Source organism: Narcine bancroftii, chromosome 3, assembly GCF_036971445.1.
Source record: "Narcine bancroftii isolate sNarBan1 chromosome 3, sNarBan1.hap1, whole genome shotgun sequence".
Lineage (NCBI taxonomy): Eukaryota > Metazoa > Chordata > Chondrichthyes > Torpediniformes > Narcinidae > Narcine > Narcine bancroftii.
In genome coordinates, this window is record NC_091471.1 from 222,701,989 (window position 1) to 222,724,610 (window position 22,622).

At 41.1% G+C, this 22,622-nt stretch overlaps 1 long non-coding RNA gene across 1 annotated transcript in view; it reads left to right on the forward strand.

The window, feature by feature from the left end:
* Positions 1-20,113, forward strand: part of LOC138758169 (uncharacterized) — a 64,974-nt gene extending 44,861 nt beyond the window's left edge. Inside the window, exon 3 of the long non-coding RNA XR_011354189.1 lies at positions 17,704-20,113. This is a non-coding gene — a long non-coding RNA (uncharacterized lncRNA). The remainder of the gene's footprint in view (positions 1-17,703) is intronic.
* Positions 20,114-22,622: the final 2,509 nt, after the last annotated feature.

Genomic DNA, 22,622 nt, shown 5'->3' on the forward strand with positions numbered 1-22,622 from the left:
TTCTAATGTAAAAATGAAGAAGGTGATTAAAGCTTTAATTTTGTGTGAGGCCTGGAAATGTATTCAGTTTCTAACCAGTCAATTAGTCTTGCATTTGTGCTGCATTTCAGTAATTTAAAATGAAGACATTGGAAACCTTAAGCATGACCTACTGACTTTTGAAAGGAGGCAAAAGTTTTTAATTTGTAATTCAAACTGGTGGATCGATAAGTAAGATTCTGATTTTGGAGTAAATCTTTGTGTTGGTTCATTTTAGTATGGGACGTAACGCTCCCTTTGAGAAACTCATTTCGTCGGGAACAGATAGAAATGACCATTTCCAAATAACGACACAAGCAATGAGCAATATTGACGGGTTCTGTGGAGTAGTTCAATTTGTTCTTCCAATCTGTACTTTAATCTTTGTTTTCTCAACCATTCATTAGGTCTACAGGTTAAAAATCAATGCAGGAAAGGACCTGTGCCCAAATCAATGCGGAAAACATTATCTCCCCATTCTGAAAATGAAAAACTGTGTCCCTCCAAGAGAAATTGCAGGAAGCAATTTATGGTTCAGCTGTTAGCTAGTAAAAGGTCTGAGATCATTTCTGTCCCAAAATTTAATTAGTACCATGCCAAGTAAATCTACACCCCACAATGATATTTATTGTTTTTTTCCTGCACGTTGTATTAAGAATGTAATTTTTGAAAATTGATAATTATTTAGCAGGAAAACAAACATTACTATCAACTATAAATATACCATCTGATTTATTTCTTTTTTAATATGCGGCATCCACAGTGATGCTTTGTGTTTCTTTGATTCATTAACTTCCTTTGTCTTATCTGGAAATATCCACCGCAATTGGTATGATACTGTGTTCAGGAGTTCAAGGTCACTTAATGCAGTGTGAGCCTCATTAATGAAAGTTGACTCATCGCAGCATTTGGTCAAGAGTGAAACAGCATAATCCAAGGCAAAAACAATCATTTCACCTTGAGATTTGTACCTGAAACGTGCCTTTGTGAGCAGATTTCTTCATCTCCCTGAAGGAAGGTGATCAGATTAGTTTGAACGTGAGAAGAATCTAATTGGTATGGTTAAGATTGTTTTCTCCCTTCGAGAATCCTACCCAGAGGCGAAGTGACAGAGTTTGACTGGGGAAAAAAATCTGTGGCATAAGCATCCCCTTTATCAACATCAATTAACCCCAGGCATTAGTTCAATGAAATCTCTTGATTTTTTAAATTAAAACATTTTATCAACGCTAACTAAAAATGGAACACAGACATGAAGCAAAAATACTATTTAAAAAAAAACTTGAGAATAGGTCATCAAATCAATGCACACAATTCTTTTGATATTAAATTAATAGCGTGGTTCACTCCAATGCTGTTTGTAAAACTTGCGTGAAGTATGAAAACTTCAAATGCTAAGTTCACAAAACTGGTTTCTCTGTGTATAGCTGTAATAAAACTACCACTTTTAGTTACAAATTCACAGGTGCAGCAGGGACAACATTTGTATCCGCCTCTTAAAGGTACATGTGGCATTTTTCCATTCAGTAACGGGAAGGCAAGACATGACTGGATATCTCAGTAACAGGAGGAAAGTGGGAGAACACTCCAAGTGGGTCAGAGGGACTGTAACAGGCAGGTAAAGGACATTGACTCTGGAGGTACGGTGCGTGTGTGTGTGTGTGTGTGCCCATGCTTTTGTGGAGGAGGGAAGGAAACAGTGGTAGGTGTTCCATCAGGCGGACTCAGCATGAATTCAGGAAAGAAAAGCCATGTTTGACAAATTTACTTGATTCTTTGAAGATACAAGTGCAGTAGGCAGAGGAGAACAGGTGGATGTTGCATACTTGATTTCCAGAAGGCATTTGATAAGGTGTCACATGAAAGACATATCCATAAGATAAGAATGCATTGAGCTTGGAATAAATCATGAGCCTGGCTAGGGGATTGGCTAACAAATAGAAAGCGTAGCATGGGATAAATGGCTATTTCTTTGGCTGGCAATCAACGGTGAGCACAACTTTTCACGATACATATTAACATGAAACACAATACGGGCCCTTGGGACTACAGTATAATATTGTGCCGACTTATGTCAACCTACTCATTAAAAAAATCTAACCCTTCCCTAACTTGCACCCATTTCTCTTACATCCTCGTGCCTTTCTTAAAGTCTTTTGAACATCCCTATTGTAATGCATTACAGGCACCTACTACTCTCTATCTCCCTGAAATGTTCTTCCACTCACCTTAAACAGATGTTCTCTGGTATTTCCTAATGTCATCCCAGGAAGAAGGTGCTGGTTGTCCTCCATCATAATCTTGTATCTCTCAATTCATCACCTCTTATCCTTTGTGGCTCCAAAGAGGCCCTAGTTCTGGCAACTTTGATTGTGTCAAACACATTAAGAATTTGCAGGAGGAGACCAAGTACATCAACATTTGTTGATAACACTAAATTGAGTGAAAAAGCAAAAGAGAGTCTGCAGAGATCAGATTTCAGATTTACTGGCAGAGGACATACATGACATCACATACAACCCTGAGATCCTTTTTCCTGTTGGTGAGGCAGAACTACCACTTATTGGTAGTGCAAAAGGAAAATCTGTACTCTACATACACACGTAAACATATACAGAAATGTAAACAAACTGACTGTACAATACAGAGAGGAAAAAAATAGCAAAACTGAAGTCCTTAAGTGAGTCTCTGATTGAGTTTGTCATTGAGGAGTCTGATAGTGGAGGGGTAGCCGCTGTTCTTGAACTTGGTGGTATGAGTCTTCTGGCAGCGATACCTCTTTCGAACTGGCAGCAATGGGAATAGATTGTGCGCTGGGTGGTGTGAATCCTTGACGATTGCTGTTGCTCTCAGATGGCAACGTTCCCTGTAGATGCTATCGATGGTGGGGAGGGGTTTGCCTGTGATGTCTTGGACTGTGTCCACTACCTTTTGGAGGGCTTTACGCCCAGGGGTATTGATGTCCCCATACCAAAACCTGATGCAGACGGTCAGCACACTCTCTGTAGAAATCTCTGTAGAAATTTGTCGGGGTTTTTGGTGTCATTACCAAACCTCTGCAAACTCCTGAGGAAGTAGAGGCACTTGTATGCTTTCTTCACGACGCCTTTAGTGTGTTGGGTCCAGGAAAGATCCTCTGAGATAGTGATTCCCAAGAACTTAAATTTGCTCACCCTCTCCACCTGCAATGATCATTGGATTGTATACCCTTGGATTTCCCTTCCTGAAGTCAACAATCAATTCATTGGTTTTGGTGGCATTGAGTGCAAAGTAGTTGTTGGTGCACCATTCAGCAATCACCCTCCTGTCTGCTGAGTCATTGCCCCTTTTTATACATCCCACTACTGTGGTTTTATCAGCGAACTTGTTGTTGTCTTATCGAGTGTAAAGTGAGTGGAGCAGGGGGCTTAGAATGCAGCCCTGTGGTGCTCCGATACTGCTGGAGATTGTGGATGAGGTGTTCTTACTGATCCTCACTGATTGTTAGATCAATGATAGACAGAGTGTTGGATAGCTTAAGTGAGTGGACAGGTATCTAGCAGCCATCCACTTTGGAAGGAAAAGTTGAAGATCAAATTATTATTTAAGTGGTGAATGATTGAAGCATGATGTTGTGCAGCAAGTCTTGGGAGTAGATGCGGATAACTTTCTGAAGCTTGCTTTGCAGAGACAGCAGGTATATCAAGAAATGAAATGGAATGTTGACTTTCATTGCTGGAGGGATTGAATTTAAGAGCAGGCAGGGTTGGCTAAAGTTTACAGGATATTGGTGAGGACATGTACAGTTCTGGTCTCCTGACCTGAGAGATAAACTAACTTTGGAAGTAGTCCAGAGGAAGTTCACCAGGTTGATTCCAGAGATGAGGGAATTAGACGGAGTTACCTGGGGCTGTATTTGTTGCAATTCTGAAAAATGAGAGGGGATTTTAGGGAATTTGTGGAATTCTCTACCCAAAGAAGCAGAAGACCTGGCCTAGAATCTGCCATTCTCTACAGGGAATTCGTACGTTTTCTGTGGGTCTGTGTGGGTTTCCTCCAGGTGCTCCAGTTTCTTTCCATCCTTCAAAGTGTGTCACAGTTGTAGGTCCTTTGGGTGTAATTGGGTGGCATGGGCTTGTGGTCCGAACGGCCCTGTTACCGTGCTGCATGTCTGAATTTAAAACGTATATTTAATTAAGATAGCGTTAGATACATTTTTTACATTGCAGGAGAATTAAGGGTTATTTTTAAAAACTTAATTGAGAGTTACAGCATGGTAACAGGCTCTCTCAGCCCACATCACTCAAGTACACTCATGTGCCCAATTTACCTACTAACCCCATATGCCTTTGCAAGGCAGGAAACTAGAGCACCCAAAGGAAATTCATGTGGACATGGGGAGAATGTGGAAGATCCTTACAGACAGTGGTGTATTTGAGCCTGGGTCACTGGCGCTGTAATAGTGTTGTGCTAACTGCTATGCTATTTACGGGGTGAAGCTGAGTCCATGGCCATATCAGCCACTGGGGCAGGCTTGATGGGTGACATGGTCTTCTCCTGCTCCTATTCTTATGTTCCAGTTCTGACAGTAAATCTCAATAAATTATCTTGCATGAAGGGTTTCTTCCACATGTCTGCAGCTTGGGAAATGCAATCCAGACAAATACCCGTCCCGTCCGCCTATTCCCTTTGACTGATTGAAATATGGAAGACATTTCCTTTTCTTGAATGTGGCATTTGACGTCAATGTTGATAATGGGCAAGGTTCCTCACTTTTGTCTATTTGCCAATGCTTTGCCACCTCTGGTGGGTCTACGAGTCCTACGACTATCTTACTAGTGGGTCAAAAGGTTGTAGTGGCTACTACAGTAGATGCTACTAAATAGAGGCAAACACACACAAAGGTAGTCAACTCAAAACTGGTTTAATGCAGACATACACAGACCTTTTATTCCCTGCCTGTTAATGAGCTCATCAGTGAATTGCTGCTGGTCCTGTGGACCAGCAGGTTAAAGCTATGAGCCATTAGTGCCCCACCCCTTTAGGCAAGGGCTTCATCTGATCCATTCACTGTACTTTGGCGCTCAGCACTGCTAGCCCGCGATGTGTCAGGTCAGTCTGTGAACTGATGGTGGCGGTTTGCAATACTGTGCTGTGCACCTGCTACAAGGTGCTTATTAGGGTGGAGAGGAAGGAGTCTAGCACAATTCTGTAAGGCCTTTTGATGTGACAGCATTTATTAGTTTGTGAGAGGATATTTGTAACATTTACTGGACTAAAAGTGGCAACTTTTCTCTATTTGGTGAGTAGGTTGATGCCTGCTGTGTAAATGATTTGCAGTAAAACTCCCAGTATCTGGCACCTATGGGGATGGGTAGATGCTGGATAAGTGAATTTTCTGGTTGCTTGAGATTAGGTGTTACAAGATTGGTGAGCTAACAACGAGATACGCCAATTTTAAACCTGTATTTTCCATGATTTGTTTTGCTTGAAATCTGGATAACAGGAGTTTTACTCTTGTGGTGTGACACCATGGAATGATTTGCTGGACCATTTCTGAGGGCAGTTAAGTGTTAATCACATTGCTTTCCTTTCATTGTTATTTTGGAAATTTCTCTGATGCACTAAGTTCCATGAAAGCCTCATTTATAATTTTTATTTTCAGCGATTGACAATGATACTTGCAAAGTTGACATTAGCCTTAACATTAAGACATTAGCCTTAACATTATGACACCTGCTCCTTTCAGAATAGAAAATGACTCAGCAATTTGCTGCCAGAATGATCAATGTCCTGTTGACCAAGGTCAGTACTTTAATGTCTTGAAATCAGTAACAAGAAGCAATTGTTGCCAGCGTGATCGTGCTATACGCAACGAGTATCTGTTTTGGCTCGTCCGTATGTAAGGATATACCAGGGCTCTCATAACTTCAAGCCTGAAACGTTGGTTATGTATCTTTACCTTTGCTAAATAAGCAGACCTGCTGAGCTTCTCCAGCATTTTGTGTTTTTACTTCATCCATGGTGTCTACAGATTTTCATGATTTATTTTCATGATGTAATTCATCCAGTGCCACCTCCTTAACCTTTTTAATGTCCAACACCCAGGGAAAATATCTGCATTCTGCATTATTCTTTAATGCTGTTGGGAATCCTCTTAAGTAACTTCTGAGGTGTGCAATGCAAGTAGAGGTTAGTGTATTCATTCTAAATCACTCCTCCAAATACAAATTGGTATGGCAAGATGCATTTTAAAAAAAATTAAGTTTGATTTAATGTGATTGATTCAGTATTTTAACAACTTTAGTTGATTATTTATAAATATTTCATCCTTTCTTTAATTTCTAAAAAAAATCATAAGACATTTTTAAAAATGGAAAAGATGATCGTTTTACAGATGGCAAATCTGGAAGCAGGGTTTTACTGTCATTCACAAATTTTCATAGGACCCTTGTTTTGGCCTGATATATGGGCCTATTAAATTGTTTAAGAGCTTGATATTATTCAGTCTCTGGACCATTGGGATCGGCCCACTCGATCTGTAGGAGATAGCTTCAGGGAATTGGAACAAATACAGCGACAGGCAGTGGCCCCACTCAGGAAATTACACACTCATATTAAGGATCATGGGGAAGAGCAGAGGGAAGGAGGGATTGGAAAACTATTTCAATACGTTGACATATCAGTGAAGTGCAGAATGCTGTTTATTTTTACCTTAACATTATTATTCTGTAACCACTGAGTAAATCTTGCCTAGAGCTCAGTGAGTGAAACCTAATACAAATGATATTGTATTACATAAACTTATTGTTTATATGTACGACAGTGAACATAATTATTACAAACATTATTCTTCAATTTATATTTTTCCTTGATCTTCATTGGCATGTTCAAATGACAAAAACAACTGAACTCCACTTATATAATTACAGATAATGCTGGAAATGCTCAACATATCGAGGAATATCTTGAGAGAAAGGTCAATTAGCTTTCATTAGAACTTCTGTGGAGTTGAAATAAGATGCAAAGCCACAGTATGTAATATCCAGTGGTAAATTCTTGATAGAGTTTTTGCATGTCTCCTGAAATTTTCAAGACTTCAAAGGGAGTACTAGGGCAATGTTTAGATTTGAGGTTTTCTTTTCCAATCTTTTTATTAGTTTCATCATATAAAGTTTGCGTAGGTACATGAGAATAAAATAGAATATTAACAAATCTTATGTAGTAATATAAATGGTATTGTAACCTATGTTACATTTTATATAAAAAGTAGATTAATGACTAATATCTTTCTTTGGCTTGGCTTCGCGGACGAAGATTTATGGAGGAGGTAAAAGTCCACGTCTGCTGCAGGCTCGTTTGTGGCTGACAAGTCCGATGCGGGACAGGCAGACACGGTTGCAGCGGCTGCAGGGGAAAATTGGTTGGTTGGGGTTGGGTGTTGGGTTTTTCCTCCTTTGCCTTTTGTCAGTGAGGTGGGCTCTGCGGTCTTCTTCAAAGGAGGTTGCTGCCCGCTGTAAGGTAAAACATCATGAGATGGGAATGTGTAGGGAGTTACCCTGTACAGGGCAGTAACAAGAAGGGGAGGTGTCCTTGTACTCCTGTTAGGTAAAACATCATGAGATGGGACCGGAGAAGGAGTCACCCAGTACTAAGGAGTAACAGAATGCATCCTTGTACTTACAAGATAAGAGAGACATTGATGGATTGAGAGGCAGGAAGCTAGCAGGGAAAGGATAGCAACAGTTTTAGTCATTGGACAAGTAATGATATGATGATGTTCTAAGCATGTATCCAAGGGTATAAAAAATCACCATTTTGCTGATAACGGCAGAATGCATTCTCCGACTAACTTTGTTGGTCGCAAGTGTTACAATCCGGTAATAAAGAACAAAGAACCCTGATTTCGACTCAGCCTGGTGTTTGTCTCACTCATTCATGAACAAAGCAGACCTAACACCGCCAAACTGTGAGGCGCCAAGATGCACGGTTTTACTGTTACCCTTTTGTTGGGTTTAGGCATCCTAGTGGTTTTTCTCCTTTTTTTTGGTTTAGGGACTATAGATTTTGGATTGGTGCTAGGACATCCTTAACAGAGCAACCCCACCACTGCCATGAGTGGGTGTTACCAATTCTCGAGACTTGAGCCATCAATCAACTACTCCAATCACGCATGTGTGAGATGGCTCGCGAGAGTTCCCTCTGGACCAAGGGCATTGTAAGTACTATAAATAGTTCTTGAATTGTAAGTAAAAGGGCTCGTTCTTTCGATTTGGGAAAAGGCTGGAGTCAGTCATTTCTCTCTGGACCTAACGAGGTGTAGGTTTGTATTCCACGCAACGCGTTCACAGCATAAATATTTGGCACTTTGGCAATGAGGATGGGATGTCAGTCACATCAAAAAAGTTGCTGTCCTCACTCTAGGGGCGATAGATTTAGGATAAGTTAGTTACAGAATTTTTCTTTGGGTTTTTTCTGCAGGAACTAGATATAATATTGAATTCTGGCTGCTTATCATTAGTTTCGATGTTCATTTTTATTGTAATTGTATCCGTACAGTATATTTTTCTTGTTCTTACACTTTGTTGTGTGTGTGTAATAAATATATATTTGTGTGTAATGAATATATATTATTCATTAATCTACTTTTTACATAAAATGTAACATAGGTTACAATACCATTTGTATTACTACATAAGATTTGTTAATATTCTATTTTATTCTCATGTACCTACGCAAACTTTATATGATGAAACTAATAAAAAGATTGAAAAAGAAAAACTCAAATCTAAACATTGCTCTAGTTCCACTGGATATTACATACTGTGGCTATTGGCCTCTGATAATTTTTTAAAAAAGCATTTAAGTCCCATTTTTATCTTAAAAGCTAATAATTAAATGTAATATTTTTCCACAAAGGCTGACTCCAAAAGATGACTCTCCATAATTAACACCTATTAATTAGATTGGAGCAAAGTGCTTCTTTTGAACACGCCAACAACATAACATGGTTCACGAGTCATTATTTACAGAGAAAAATACTGTTCCCCTGTTTTCATTGCAAAATTAATTTTGAAACCTTGTGCTTATAATTAAGTCTCTCAATTGTCTCCAGAAACCACAGCTTGGTTCTTCAAATGTTGTTTAATATTTAAATAGAATGTTGCCTTTTTAATAGCTCCAGCAATCTTGCAATCCTCAGAAGGATTTTTAAGATTAATTTTCTCCTTCCTTCACATTCTTTCTGCATTAAAAATGAACTGACTCAAGTGCAAAACAAGTTTGAAATAAATGTCAAGATGCCCCATATGTGAAGTGCTGGATGGAGCTTTTAATTCAATCATGAAAATTTAATGTTACTGAATTTATATAAAAAAAAGATCTACGGGTTCAATGTCCCGAGATCAACCAAGTCAATGGGATTTTACTTTATCTATAATGCATCAAACAGGCCAAAAATGTTGCTTATAAACTATAATGTGGTTTGCAAGAAATTCAACATCAGAATTGCTCAGTTCCATTGTCTCACAGGGATTGTGAAGCCAAAAGAATTCAAAGAATGATACTTGCAAAACATTTGGTGCAATATAATATTTGCACAAAAGAATTCAAAGAATGATACTTGCAAAATATTTGGTGCAATATAATATTTGCACAAGATATTTCAAAATGCTTGAAAAATGATGATTCAAACAAATCAAATTGATCCGAAAACAATCTTTTTCTTTATTATAATCAGATTTGCATATAATGTGCATCTCATTTATGTTTATTTACAGAATTATCCATAAATATTCAGGCAGCAATGCCATTACACTGGACAATGAAATCTTGGCTTCCTGAACATTTTTTGGTGCATTTTAATGGATTTTGGGCTGTTGATCATTAAAATCATCTTTGAAAATTCCTATCACATACTGTTTTTTTTAAGATGTAACCTATTTTGTGATTTCTTGTCATTATCAGATCAGATTTCTGATTTATTGTCCGAGTACATACATGACATCACATAAAACCCTGAGATTCCTTTTTCCTGCAGGCATGGCAGAATTACCACTGCAAAAAATAAACTATACAGAGTGAACATGTAAACAATCAAAAGAACTATTATCAGATAACAATGTTTTAAGTCTACTAGTATATTGCCCATAAAGTAAGCTGTTTTGGTCGGTCCAAGCACTCAGGGAAGGGGCTATGCAAATGTTGTCTTAGGCCTGGGCGGTCCAAGCACTCAGGGAAGGGGCTATGCAAATGTTGTCTTAGGCCTGGGCATGCTTAGTCAGGGTAGCTGCAAACAGGCTATAAAAGTAGCTTACATATACAGATGCTGTGCATTACATTGTTATAGATGCATGTTGATTCATATATTCTTCATAGTGAGATTTCTTAACAATAGCATCTACTATCTTCAGGAAGATTCAATACAGCAGAAATGTTTCGTCAATGTCACAACAGGTGCGATACATTCTGTTACACTTGGGGTGAGTATATGCTTAAAGCTAAATTCAACAAAAATTCATTTAATGTTCCTCCATCTTTTGACGTGATACAGCAAATCTGAAGTGATGTTTGTGTTCATCTTAAAGTTGTCTATTATAATCCACAATTGGTTTTCAGGAAGAGAACCTTTTAAAAAATGTTGTCTAATATTATGGCTTTAAAGCATGGTGGTCTTGCAGGTTTAAGTACATTTTGTTGCTGGTGTATTAGCTGTTGTGCTGAATGCATATTTAATTGATTAATGTTGCCAGCAGTAAATGGCTAATAGTCCAAGCCCAATTTTGCTCTTGTACATAGGACCAACAAACACCTGTCTGACACTTTGTTCCTTGAACATAGTTTTGCTAAATAATTCTAAAGATATGCCAGCTAGGTACAACTCTGAAATATTTTCAATCTTAGACCTCTGCAAAAAAAACTTTGCAAGTTACTGCTCTCACAGTCTGGATTGGGTAGTGGTGGGGAAGGTCAACAGCCTCATACCTGATTGATAGGGGGAAGCAATACCTCTTGAAGAAGATTGGGGACTGGTATTTGTCATGCTATTTAATGGGGGCTGGGGTTATGAGGCAGCAGATTGGGGTCAAGTGATTACAGGGTCAGAATGTGGTTTGGGCATCTTAACCAATGGTGGGAAAAAGAGGGTTGGAGGAGGAGATGAAGGATGACAACAAGTATTCTACTTTACTTTCATCCATCCCGGTCTGATGAGGTGCCTAACAGTGCAGGTATTGAGTCAGTATTATCCAACTTCCACTTAAATGCTCTGAATTCAGATGAGGGACTTGTACCCAGAAATATCATGAGAATTTCTGCTGTGAATTGAAATTGGTAATTACCATATATTTCGGTGTACAAGTCGAGTCATGAAACCCCCAAAAAATCTCAAAAAATGGGGGTCGACGTACACCAGAGATACTTTTGAGACTTAAATTCAGTTCAAAATCAAATCTGCACTGATCCGGCGTACAAGTCGACCCATGAAAAAAAAACCCAACTACAACGAATTTTCATTGAAATATTTATTGAAAACACACACAATTGGCACCCTTCAAAATTACTCTCAATATCATTGTCTGAAGCAAAGATGGCAGCGAGCACATCCATACTCTCACTGTTTAGACAGACATCATACGCGTCCCAGGTCTGTATCTGATGAGGCGATTTCAGCTTCATCGTCAGTGTCCCACAATAAATCATCTTCTGTGCCTTCAATTGCACAAGAGATACTGCACTTTTTAAATGATTTTATCACAGTCTCTACTTTAACTTTGTCCCATGCCTTGAGCATGAAGTTACACAGCACATTAAGTGATGCAGCATGTATTGCCCTGCCTTTTGTAAATGACTTTTCTGCATTCAACGTCCATGTATTCCATTCCTCACGCACATGGTCTTTGAATGGCTTGTTCAAGCAGACATCGAGAGGTTGCAATATAGATGTCAAACCACCTGGGATAACCACCACGTCGTGCTAATCTACTTTTAGTCTTCTCAGTTAAGTGGCTATGAAACATATCCTAGACCAGCAAACTCCATCATTTGTGTAAACTGCCTGGCTTCCTGTTCCACACATGGTCTATTCACAGCTTTACACCATTTTCGTCCATTAATTCTTTTCAAGAAAGTGTATTCAAATATTGCGGGGAATTTCATTTTTGGTTTAATTTTGCATTTGAAGGTTACCATGGGCTTTAACTTTGTTCTGTCAGCCAAGCACAATAACACCACGGTAAACCTAGTCTTTTCATGGCCTGTACTTCTGGTTTGCACAGTTTTAACACTGTTCTATTGCCTATCATGTTGGCAACATGCCTATTCATGGGGGTTTCGTCCACGTTTCCGATAGTTGAGAATTCAGATTGATGTTTCTGCAGGTTCCGTATGTATAAAAAAAAAACTGGTGAAAACTTACAATTTTATGATCAAGATCTTTTGGTAGTTTCTGGGTAATTTTTGTTTTTGGCATAAGGCCCAGATTTTTCCTGTTCATGAAATGATTGCACCAGCCGACTGTAGCCTCAAAATCATGACTGAGGTCTGGGTGTGACTTGGTCCATTGCAGTGCAAACTATTTTAGGTGACTGTAGCAATCCTCCTCTGTTCACGTACCCATTCTGCAATGTCATTTTCCAACTCTGGCCAACAAATGATTCCTTTTTTCCAAGAACTTTGCCTTTTTGGGATGTTTCTTAAAGTCTCTTCTTTCCTCCTCCAATCTCTTACCAACTTCTCATGCACGTCAAATGTTCTTGCAGCAGTGCAGTTGTTGGTTTTCTTGGCCATTTCTATCACTTTCAACTTAAAGCCTGTTTCATATTTTCGACACGTGCTGCGTTGTGTCGATGGACCCTCTATGATAGCAATCACCTCCAGCCAAGGCCCAGCAGATCAATTCACGTGATCTATGGGGGCCAGCATATACTCTGGTCAACGGCCCATCTCAGGAATCGCGAGCTTTGGGGTTCGACTTATACACTGGTCAACGAGGCACCTCAGGGAGCCAGAATATTGGGGTCAACTTGTATGCCAGATATACCATAAAAACTTTAAAATGAGGCTGAAAAAGTTGGGGGGTGGGGTGGGGGAGATGTCAACATATGCTGGTCGACTTCTATGCCAAAATATATGGTAGTGTTTGTAAGTCTAGCGAATAAAAGACCTTCAGCACTGAAAGCGATAGCATTATTACAATTGACTTTTTGAGCTCATTTTACTCTGAATTAATTATAGCCATTTAGAGTACTGCTCCAGTCCCTGTTACAAGTATTGGCTGAAGATAAATGAATCTGATTTCACAGAGATGTTCTTATCCCAGTTTTACCAGTTATATTCATCACAATTTGCTCTATTTTTTCCATATATTCCCCTCGCCCCAGTCACCCGGCACAAGAAGCTGCATCTACATTTTTCAACCTGAGGCTACTGTCACAGCTTATCAATATAGTTGACTGCATCACAGTGAAAAATGACCAATGCTCAGAAACCAGCTGCTGCACTGAATTGATCCAGGAGGTCTTGGAGACAAAGAACGTTCTCAGCAGACATAGAGAAACCAGTAGCAGGAGTGGGTGGAGAGCTCCATAGGATGATTGAAAAGTCGATGCAAGTGCACAAAACGAGAAGGGAGCTTTAGTGCAGTGCATAGGCCCCCCCCCCAAAAAAAAAGTGAGAGCCCAGAGTTTGCAGCATTTTCCATAGGAGAGATATCACATCAGCTTTGAGGAAGTTGGCTAAACTGTAGGTGGAGCTTGGGGCTAGTATAGTGTAGTCGGGCTTTGCAACATGATGAGAAAAGAGTGGAAGAGCAATGAAGGAAGGTGGCAGCAGAACGATAGAGCACTTGTTGATCTGCACCTGCATTGATTAGCAACCTGAGACTTTGTATATGTGAGAAACTAACTATTGGATATTAAAAGATGAGGTATTTTATGATTGGTGTAACATTATACAGTACGCTACAGATCAGGGTAAAAGAGAATATTTTGTAGCATTTCGGGGGGACTTTTATCACTAACTCCTGAATAGCATTTCAATAGTAGCGGTGAATGAAAGTAACCCAATCTGCAGATTAAAGAATGATCCAACCAAGACTGTAGTTGAAGTCAGTCATTTCGTGCGAGGACCCTGTGGACCTGGAATCCACATTTGGTGTCAGAAGTGGGATTCCAAAGATCTTCGGTGGACGGAACGAAGTGAGGGTTCCTGGTTCAGACCAGGGGAGGGACCCGCGGAGGGAGTATATCTTATTCTCTCTGTTTTCCCTGCCCTGAACCTGGTACTTTGCCATGTTTCTGTAACCCGAGACTGTGAGTTCCAATGGAATTTAAGGGTGATCGGCAAAAGGTTGGATCAGTCTAAGAGTTCAGGAAACTCATCTGGTCCGGGACCATCAGTGTGAGAGCTCGGGGAGCACAGGTTTTGGAAACCTGAGCTACAATGGGGAATTGTGTAGACATGACTAGTCAACGGGGTTCGCTATACAAAATATGTGTGAAAAATATCCAGGGGATGAAAAGATTATTCGAGAGGTTTCTGGGGCATTAAAGACGAGGGAGAGAAGGCTGGCCAAAGCTGGGGGTGGGGGGGGGGGGTGGTTCTTGGGATGATGAATTGATTAAAGAGGCACAGCAGTTAATCTGGAAAAGATGCACATAAAACTAAAGAGGTCATTAGAAAGTGGTGCCTGTTAACACAAGAAAGGAAAGAAAAAGATAAGCTTGCAAGTTGGCAGACTAATGCCGTAAAAATGGGAATTCTATTGACAGAAGTGGGGGACAGTAAAACCTGTGGAAGTCCTCCAGAAAGAATGTGCACATAAAAAGGAGCAGGATTAAAAAAAAGAATCAGGAAACTGAAAAAGCAAAGGGCAGGCAGGAGAAGCCTCCTGCCCAGGAGGATAAACAAAGACTACATAGTCAAATGGAAGCCCTAAGGCTGATGGAGGAGGGAGAAATGAGTGACCTCTAGGAGGATGTAGGATGGACCCCGAGTACTCCTTGGAGACTGCCACTAGCATATCATCTGTCGTATCTAGACCACTAGCAGCGGTCCCCTCTGTGCCAGCAGTACCCAAAGTATTTTTGGATCCTCTTAGTGCTTGAACCCAGAGCCATGATAAATAATCTGGCCACTGTAACAAAGAAGTTAAGATTTAAAGAAAGTCTGTGGAAAATTCTAGAAGCTTTTGTTAAAAAATATTTAAGCTGAAGCCTCAGTGAGGACAGTGAGAACTCTGAAAAACATAAGATACCGCTTTTCCATCCAGGCAAATTGGCAGGAAGCCCAGAAAACTAGATAATGCAACCAGTTTGTGCAGAATACTACAGAACTAAGACAGCCAGGAATACTCTTAAAGAGACCACGCAAAATTCAAATTTGTTCACAGTTCAAAGAAGAAGACAGGTTGCAGTGTAAAGATGGAGAAGCGGTTGTCTCGTTGGGCTAGAGACCTCGAGCAAACAGCTCCTCTCACAGAGATGTATGATCGTGAGTTGAGCCAGCAAGACGGATGGATAATGCTTGGTGGAAGATTGGAATCAGTGACCAGAGAAGAAGTGGCTTCAACTACCAAGCAGGAAGACTCCATTACGTCTCTGCAATCTTGACTCAAAGGCATGGCAACTCCTTTCGACCAACCGACTACTTCTCCACAAAGATGGAGCCATCAATGCTGGGCCTTTCACACGGCACTCAGATCTTGGTGGCTATCTATTTATCTCTTCAACTCACCGCCAACCTGACACTCCAACAGCATATAGTAGTTTATACAGAACATTCAGTGACAACCTTGCTGGGAAAGCGACAGATGCAACATTTGACCATGGCAAGGCAAAATAAATATGAAGTAGCACTGCTTAATAATTCCCAAATATCCTTTCGCACAGCAACAACAATCAATCCAGCCTCCTTTGTGACCAGAAGAGAGGGAGGAGCCGAAGCACGACTGTTTACAGAATGTCCAACTCACAGGATTACCTCGGCAGGACCTGACTGACCATTGGAAGACCCTAATCTGTCCATCTACACTGACGGAAGTTCCTACACTGACTCGCAAGGTACAAGACGCACAGGCTATACCTTAATGGATCAGAATGGACAAACCTTGGAGGCCACTGCTCTTCGGCCTAGTGCGTGCTTGCATTCTCTCCGAGAGCCTGTCTATAAACAGCTACACAAATTCCCAGTAGGTCTTCGGGGTGGCTCATGATTTTGGACAGTTGTGGAAATATCGTGGCTTTGTAACATCGTCAGGGACCCCTATTTCCCATAAACGAATGGTTCAGTGTGTTATCAGCAAAATCCAACTCCCAGAAAGGGTGGTTCTCCTTCAAGTTGGAGCACAGACCCCATGGCAAAGACGTGATTTCTAAGCTTAATGAGGCGGCAGGTAAAGCAGCTGAAACTGCATTGCAGGGTTTTCAGGATTAGATCCCCAAAGATTTAGTGCAACGTGATTCCTCCTCAACGAGCCTTATACCTTCCATCCAGGAGATTCTACTCCACCAGAGGGACACCTCTGATAGAGAAATTGAGCGATGTAAATGTTCCGGTTGTTACTATGATGTACTTGAGATTTGGGTAACTCCAGCTGGGTAAACTTGTACAACTGATCAATTGGCAGCCTGGGTACTTAGTGGCAGGTGTCTCATCTCTGCCTGTTTTAACCCAGGTAAAGGTCATTCTTGCCAGGTTGGTCAAACTCCTTTGCCAGAAGGACCATTTGATACAAAACAGCTGGACTTTATTGAGTTAACTAGATGTCAGAATTATAAATATGTTTTAGTAATAATAGATTGCTTTAGTAGATGGGTTGAGACCTTCTCAACAAGGGACAGCAAGGCCTCTATCGAGGTACATGTGTTAAGCAAGGAGTTAATTCCTCACTTTGGTGTTCCTTGTCGCCTTGGTTCAGATACTGGACAGCATTTTATTGCTGTTATTAACCGTGCAGTTTGTAATACCTTTGAAATGAAATAACAGTTACATTGTGTTTATCACCCATGGGCAGCAGGAAAAGTGGAATATGCCAACCAGGCCTTGAAGACAAAATTAGCCAAGCTTACTGAACAAACTAAAGGCACTTGGGTTTCCCTGCTGCTGACAGCTTTATACCAAGTACGCACAGAACAAGCTACCAGACATGGCTTGACACTCGCCGAGATCATCTATGGCCATCCAATCAGTCACCCCTCCCCATCCCCTTCCACCACATGAGTTCTGAAATGACACACGCCCTTCTCCAGTCAGCCTCTAGAGTGCGCGCAGCTTTTGAAACGACCTCCACGTTAGACTTGCCCTCTCACATATGCCCAGGGTCATTTGTGATGATGCGCAACAGGGTTAGAGGTTCAATGGAACCATGATGGGATGGACCACATTTGGTCCTTCTCACCACCCCAACCACAATAAAGACAGAGGGCAGAACCTCCTGGATCCATCTCCATCATTGTAAATAGGTTGGCTCTGCCAACCAAAGGGGGGGATGATGGAACCGGGATAGAACCAGGTGAGTAATTTTATATTTTTACAGTATCAGGTGAATAATGTACCAGTGTAAGCTTTGAATAATTACAGTACCAGGTGAACAACTACAGTATTATATATTGTGTTGGATAATGAAGGATGAAGCAGAAATATTTAATAATAAGCTTGAGTGGTAGGAATGTTAGACTAATGGTTATTATGTGTTTTGATCTCTTTTAGACCTTGATTAATTCAGGATGAAGACTATTTGGATTCTGTGGCTTGCTGGCTGTGTGATCGCGACCCTATTCGAAAGCACTGACAGTGTGATGGAACAAGCAGAAACAACTTCGAAACAGCAGACGAATATGTGGTATAAGTGGGCAAATTATACAGCCGCCTTAGTGGGAAGATCATAGACATAGACATAGAAGATAGGAGCAAGAGTAGGTCATTCGGCCCTTCGAGCCTTCTCCGCCATTCATTGAGATCATGGCTGATCTTAAAGTTCAGTACCCTATCCCCGCCTTCTCTCCGTAACCCCTAATTATTATGTTTGCAATATGGCTAATCCCCCATTAATGAAAGTCCCAGCCCCTTATAATAACAAAACTTGCCAGGAGTGGATGAGCAACTCGGAGATGTCGGGACTGTGCTCATGGTACTGCGTGATCTATCAAGCTTCCAGATATTATAACATAACAACCCTAATGTGGAAATGCAAAGGGACACATCCTTGGGCTTCAGTCAATATCACCACTCCTCCCCAGAACACAATTCTCACACCAAGGATGAAGTTTGAGTGTTATCTGAGAAATGGTAGCACTAAGGCCAAGGTCGGACATGTTAAGGGTCTGTGTGAAACCACTTTTGATGTTTCAGGGGGCTTTGAGGAAAGGAAAAAGCGAAATAAATCAGGGGAAGGTAGATGGCCACCTCCTCCTTTTGATATTTAAAAGTCCTCAGAAGAACCTTTGGCAGATTTATGGTGGGATTGTGGAGGACACCTTAGGGATATTCTCCCATATAATTGGATAGGCAAATGTGCACGGGCAATGTTAATGCATCAGATATTGATTACTCCGGATTTGACTCCTTATCACCGAACTAGAAGAGAATACCTGGGGACCCTAGAAAATGTATAGCTGCCATAGGTCAACCGCACGGCATACCCATCGGATATAAGGCAAGAAATGAGATAGCTGCAGGTTTTAAGGCTTTCATCTCAACAATTGGAGTATCTAAGAATGCTGAATGGATTAACTATATTTGTTATAACCAACAGAAATTTATCAATTATTTCAATGATGCATTGAATGCCCTAGGAGAGCAGATCAATGCGACAAGCAAGATGACATGGCAGAATCGATAGGCTTTGGACTGGTTAATGGCTAAAAAAGGTGTCTGTGGCATGTTTGGCAAGCAATATTGTACCTTTATTCCTAACAATACCACTCCAAATGGCTTCTTCACTTGGGCTATGAATAAACTTAAGACTCTGCAGTAAGAATTAAAGGACAATGCTGGCTATGGCCACCAATTTTTAATTGGTTGCATGTGAATTTTGGCCTTTGGGGTTTGTGGTTTACCAAATTGAGATGGTATTAGTAGTAGTATTAGTAATTCTCCTCTTGACCAGATGTTGCTTGTTGCCATTGATTAAGAGAGTTTTTTTGCTTGGGTAAGTGGAGCCGCCCTTATGATGCTGCAAAAGATGGGATCAGTGGGGGTTGAGACTGGGCAGTGGGATGAGAAGGAGATAGAGCTGGAGTTTTGGGAACCTGAGAGTCGGAGGCTGGGGAATATAGAGGATCAAGGGAGGCTGTGCAGGAGTCATTCGGTTTCAGCCCTTTTGAAATTGTGTTTGGTCATCAGGTTAGGGTACCTTTAATGTTGATAAAAGAACAGTGGGTTAATGAGGATGTACAGATGAATTTGCTAGATTAAGGATAGGTTACATAAAGTGTGGACTTTGGCTCAAGAGAATTTGGAAATTGCTCAGGGTAAAATGAAGCGTTTATTTGACAGGAAAGCTCAGGTGAGGAATTTTAAGACGGGAAGTAAAGTTTTGATTTTGTTTCCAACACGTGACAATCCTTGGAAAGTGCTAGATTTTCTTGACCATACGTAGTTATTACCTAAAGAGATCCAGAGTGATCAAGGATCTAACTTTGTTTGGGTTGTTTCAACAGTTGATTTATGAGTTGGGAATTAAACTACCATGGTACCTCCTGGGGTACCCCAAGCGGCCTCATAGGAAGGCAGCCCTATTTCTCCCAATCTCTGAAACTCTTCTGCTACATTTTCTGTCTGAATTTGTTTTTCTATCTCATCAATATTCCATAGTTCACCTTCATCTCCCTCTGTTATTTGCAGCATCATGGGGACATCTGGATTAATTTGGGCCATAAACATCCTTCTTACCAATGGCCTCTCCGTCAGGAATGCAGAAAAGAGGGTAGATCCCTGGGCAAGAGGTTGGAGGGAGGGGGTGGAGGAGGATAGGAACAGAAGCCCATAGGAAAGAGGTAATGTGGACACAGGAGGGAGGGTAGAAGGGAAAAGAAGCTGAGAAGTGATGGGGAAGAGGGCAGAGGGTGAAGGGTAACTCTCTGATAAGAGAAGGGAGGGAGGGGTGAGGAACTGGAGAGATGGTAGGGAAAGAGAGAAATCGGGGAGGGTTTAACAGAGATTGGAAAAGTCATTATCAATGTCATCTGGTTCGAGAGGGCCAAAGAATATAAGGCATTGTTCCTCCATTTTGTGGGTGGCCTTGATTTGGCAGTACATGGGAAAATAGACTGGCATGAGTGACAGTAGAACAAGTTTGCAAGGTTCAAAGAGTGAAAATCCTGGGCATGTGTTAGTACTAAACATAAACTTTATTTACACATGTAACAAATAGACAATAGCGGACACATAGACCAGTAATGCTCTGATATAAATCAACTAAACTATACCTATCCAATTTCAAGGGAGCAAACTGTAGCTGCGCAACCGCCTCTGACAAGCAGGCATCCCACGCTAATTAACAAAGTTACATGTCTGTCTACAAGTTACAGTGGGTGAGGCACAATGGTCTTTGCTGGAGAATGCGCCAATATCCCCCTAACTTTCAGCAACACGCACCTGAGAATTAATCCTCCAGCATTGCTGGCATCTCATTAATCTGGACCGGAGTTTATCGATAGTTCCAAAGGGAAAAAGATAGTGAGCTAGCCCATGTGCTGGATTTGATACTACAACCAGTGCTAGGGTGCCAGCCTTGGTAGGCCCATGTTATTTTAGGTGAGCAGGAATGTAGGTCTGACATTGATTAACAGGGGTAAGTGCCATTCGACCTGCTTCCTGTATAAATTGTCAGATGATTCTGCTGGTTGCAAGAGCATAGAAATTAACCAGTTTCCTGTCCGACCTGTTGGACAAACATCCAATATATGTGAGGATGTGGAGGGCCTCCATGGTTCCTCACAAAACAAAGGATGAGTGCGATGATCCAGCAGACTACAAGGGGCCCGCAACGCTGCCCTCCAATTGGCCACAACTAAAAGAGCTTAACTGGCCTATCAGGGAAAGTGGATCACAAACACACCAATCAGTGGTGAGAGGGTTTTGACCACACCCCTCAGCTTGAGAATAAGAGCAGGGCTGTGAGCCCAATAAAGCTCAGAGTTAACTACACTCGACTGGATTTATGTCGTTCTTTCTGGGAACAGTGTGTTTTTTCTGAGCTAACCTGCATACAGCTATAACTTGTGCTATAGGGTCCGCAGAGCCATAGCTTGTAGCAGCCAGCTACAAGGAATTAAAATGGATGGCCACTGGGAGGCTAACAACACCATTTACAAATTCACTGATGATACCACGGTAGTGGGTTGTGCAAAAAGGGGAAAGGAGTCCATATACTGGAGGGAGACTGAAAACTTGGCCAAATGGTTCACCTCACACTCAATGTCACTAAAACTAAGGAGCAGATTGTTGACTTCAGGAAGAGAAAACCAGAGGCGTACAGTCCAGTGATCACTGAGGGAATAGAGGTGAAGAACTCCCAAGTTCTTGGGAGTTACTATCTTGGAGAATCTTTCCTGGATCCAACACACCAATATGGCATCGTGAAAAAAGCACGTCAGCACCTCTTCTTCCTCAGGACTTTGCAGATGTTCGGTAAGTCATCGGGAACCCTGAAAAATTTCTACAGATGTGTGCTAGAAAGTGCGCTGACCGCTGCATTCTGGTCTGGGATGGGAAGACCAACACCCCTGAATGTAAAGCTCTGCAAAAGATAGTGGGCATAGTTCAGGACATCACAGACAAACCCTCCCCACCATTGAGTACATTGACAGGAAAGCTGCTGTCAGAGTAGCAGAAATCATCAAGGATCCACCCCACCCAGCACACACTCTGTTCTCACTGCTACCATCAGGGAAGAGGTGTAGGTGCCACAAGACTCACACCACCAGGTTCAGGAACAGCTGCTACCCCTCCACCTTCAGACTCCTCAACAACAAACTCAATCAGGGACTTATTTAAGGACTCTTAGCTTTGCACTTTTTGTTTTTCTGTATTGCATAGTCAATTTGTTTACATTTCTTTATTTATTCATATATATATACATTGAGTACAGTTATCTTTTTGTACTACCGATATATGATAATTCTGCCTCACCTGCAGGAAAAAGAATCTCAGGGTTGTATGTGATGTCATGAATGTACTCTGACAATAAATCAGAAACCTTGTACAATCTTTTGTGTGTGCGTGTGCGTGCGCGTGCTCTGTGGACCTGAGAATAGTGTTTCATAGGGTTGTACTGGTATAATCGGATGGCAAATAAACGAGCTTGAAAAGAATGTGAAGCAAATGATACAATTTTTTTTTAATTACCTTTGGAGGTGGTAGAACAAGTTGTGGAAGGTGATTAGACAAAGAATGGAGGAATGGGTAAAATTGGGCAGTCAACATCTTGAGTTGAAATCCTTTATCAAAATTAAGTTAGAAGAGATAAAATTACATGTATAAAGGGGGAAAGAAATTGGGGGAGGGGCCCAGTGTAGAAGATAGAAGGTGTGAGAGGTGGAGTGGCAGGTAGAGAGAGAGAGAAGAACCATTAGGATGAGGAGGTGAGAGGGTGGAAGAGAGAGAGCACTATATCTATGTACATA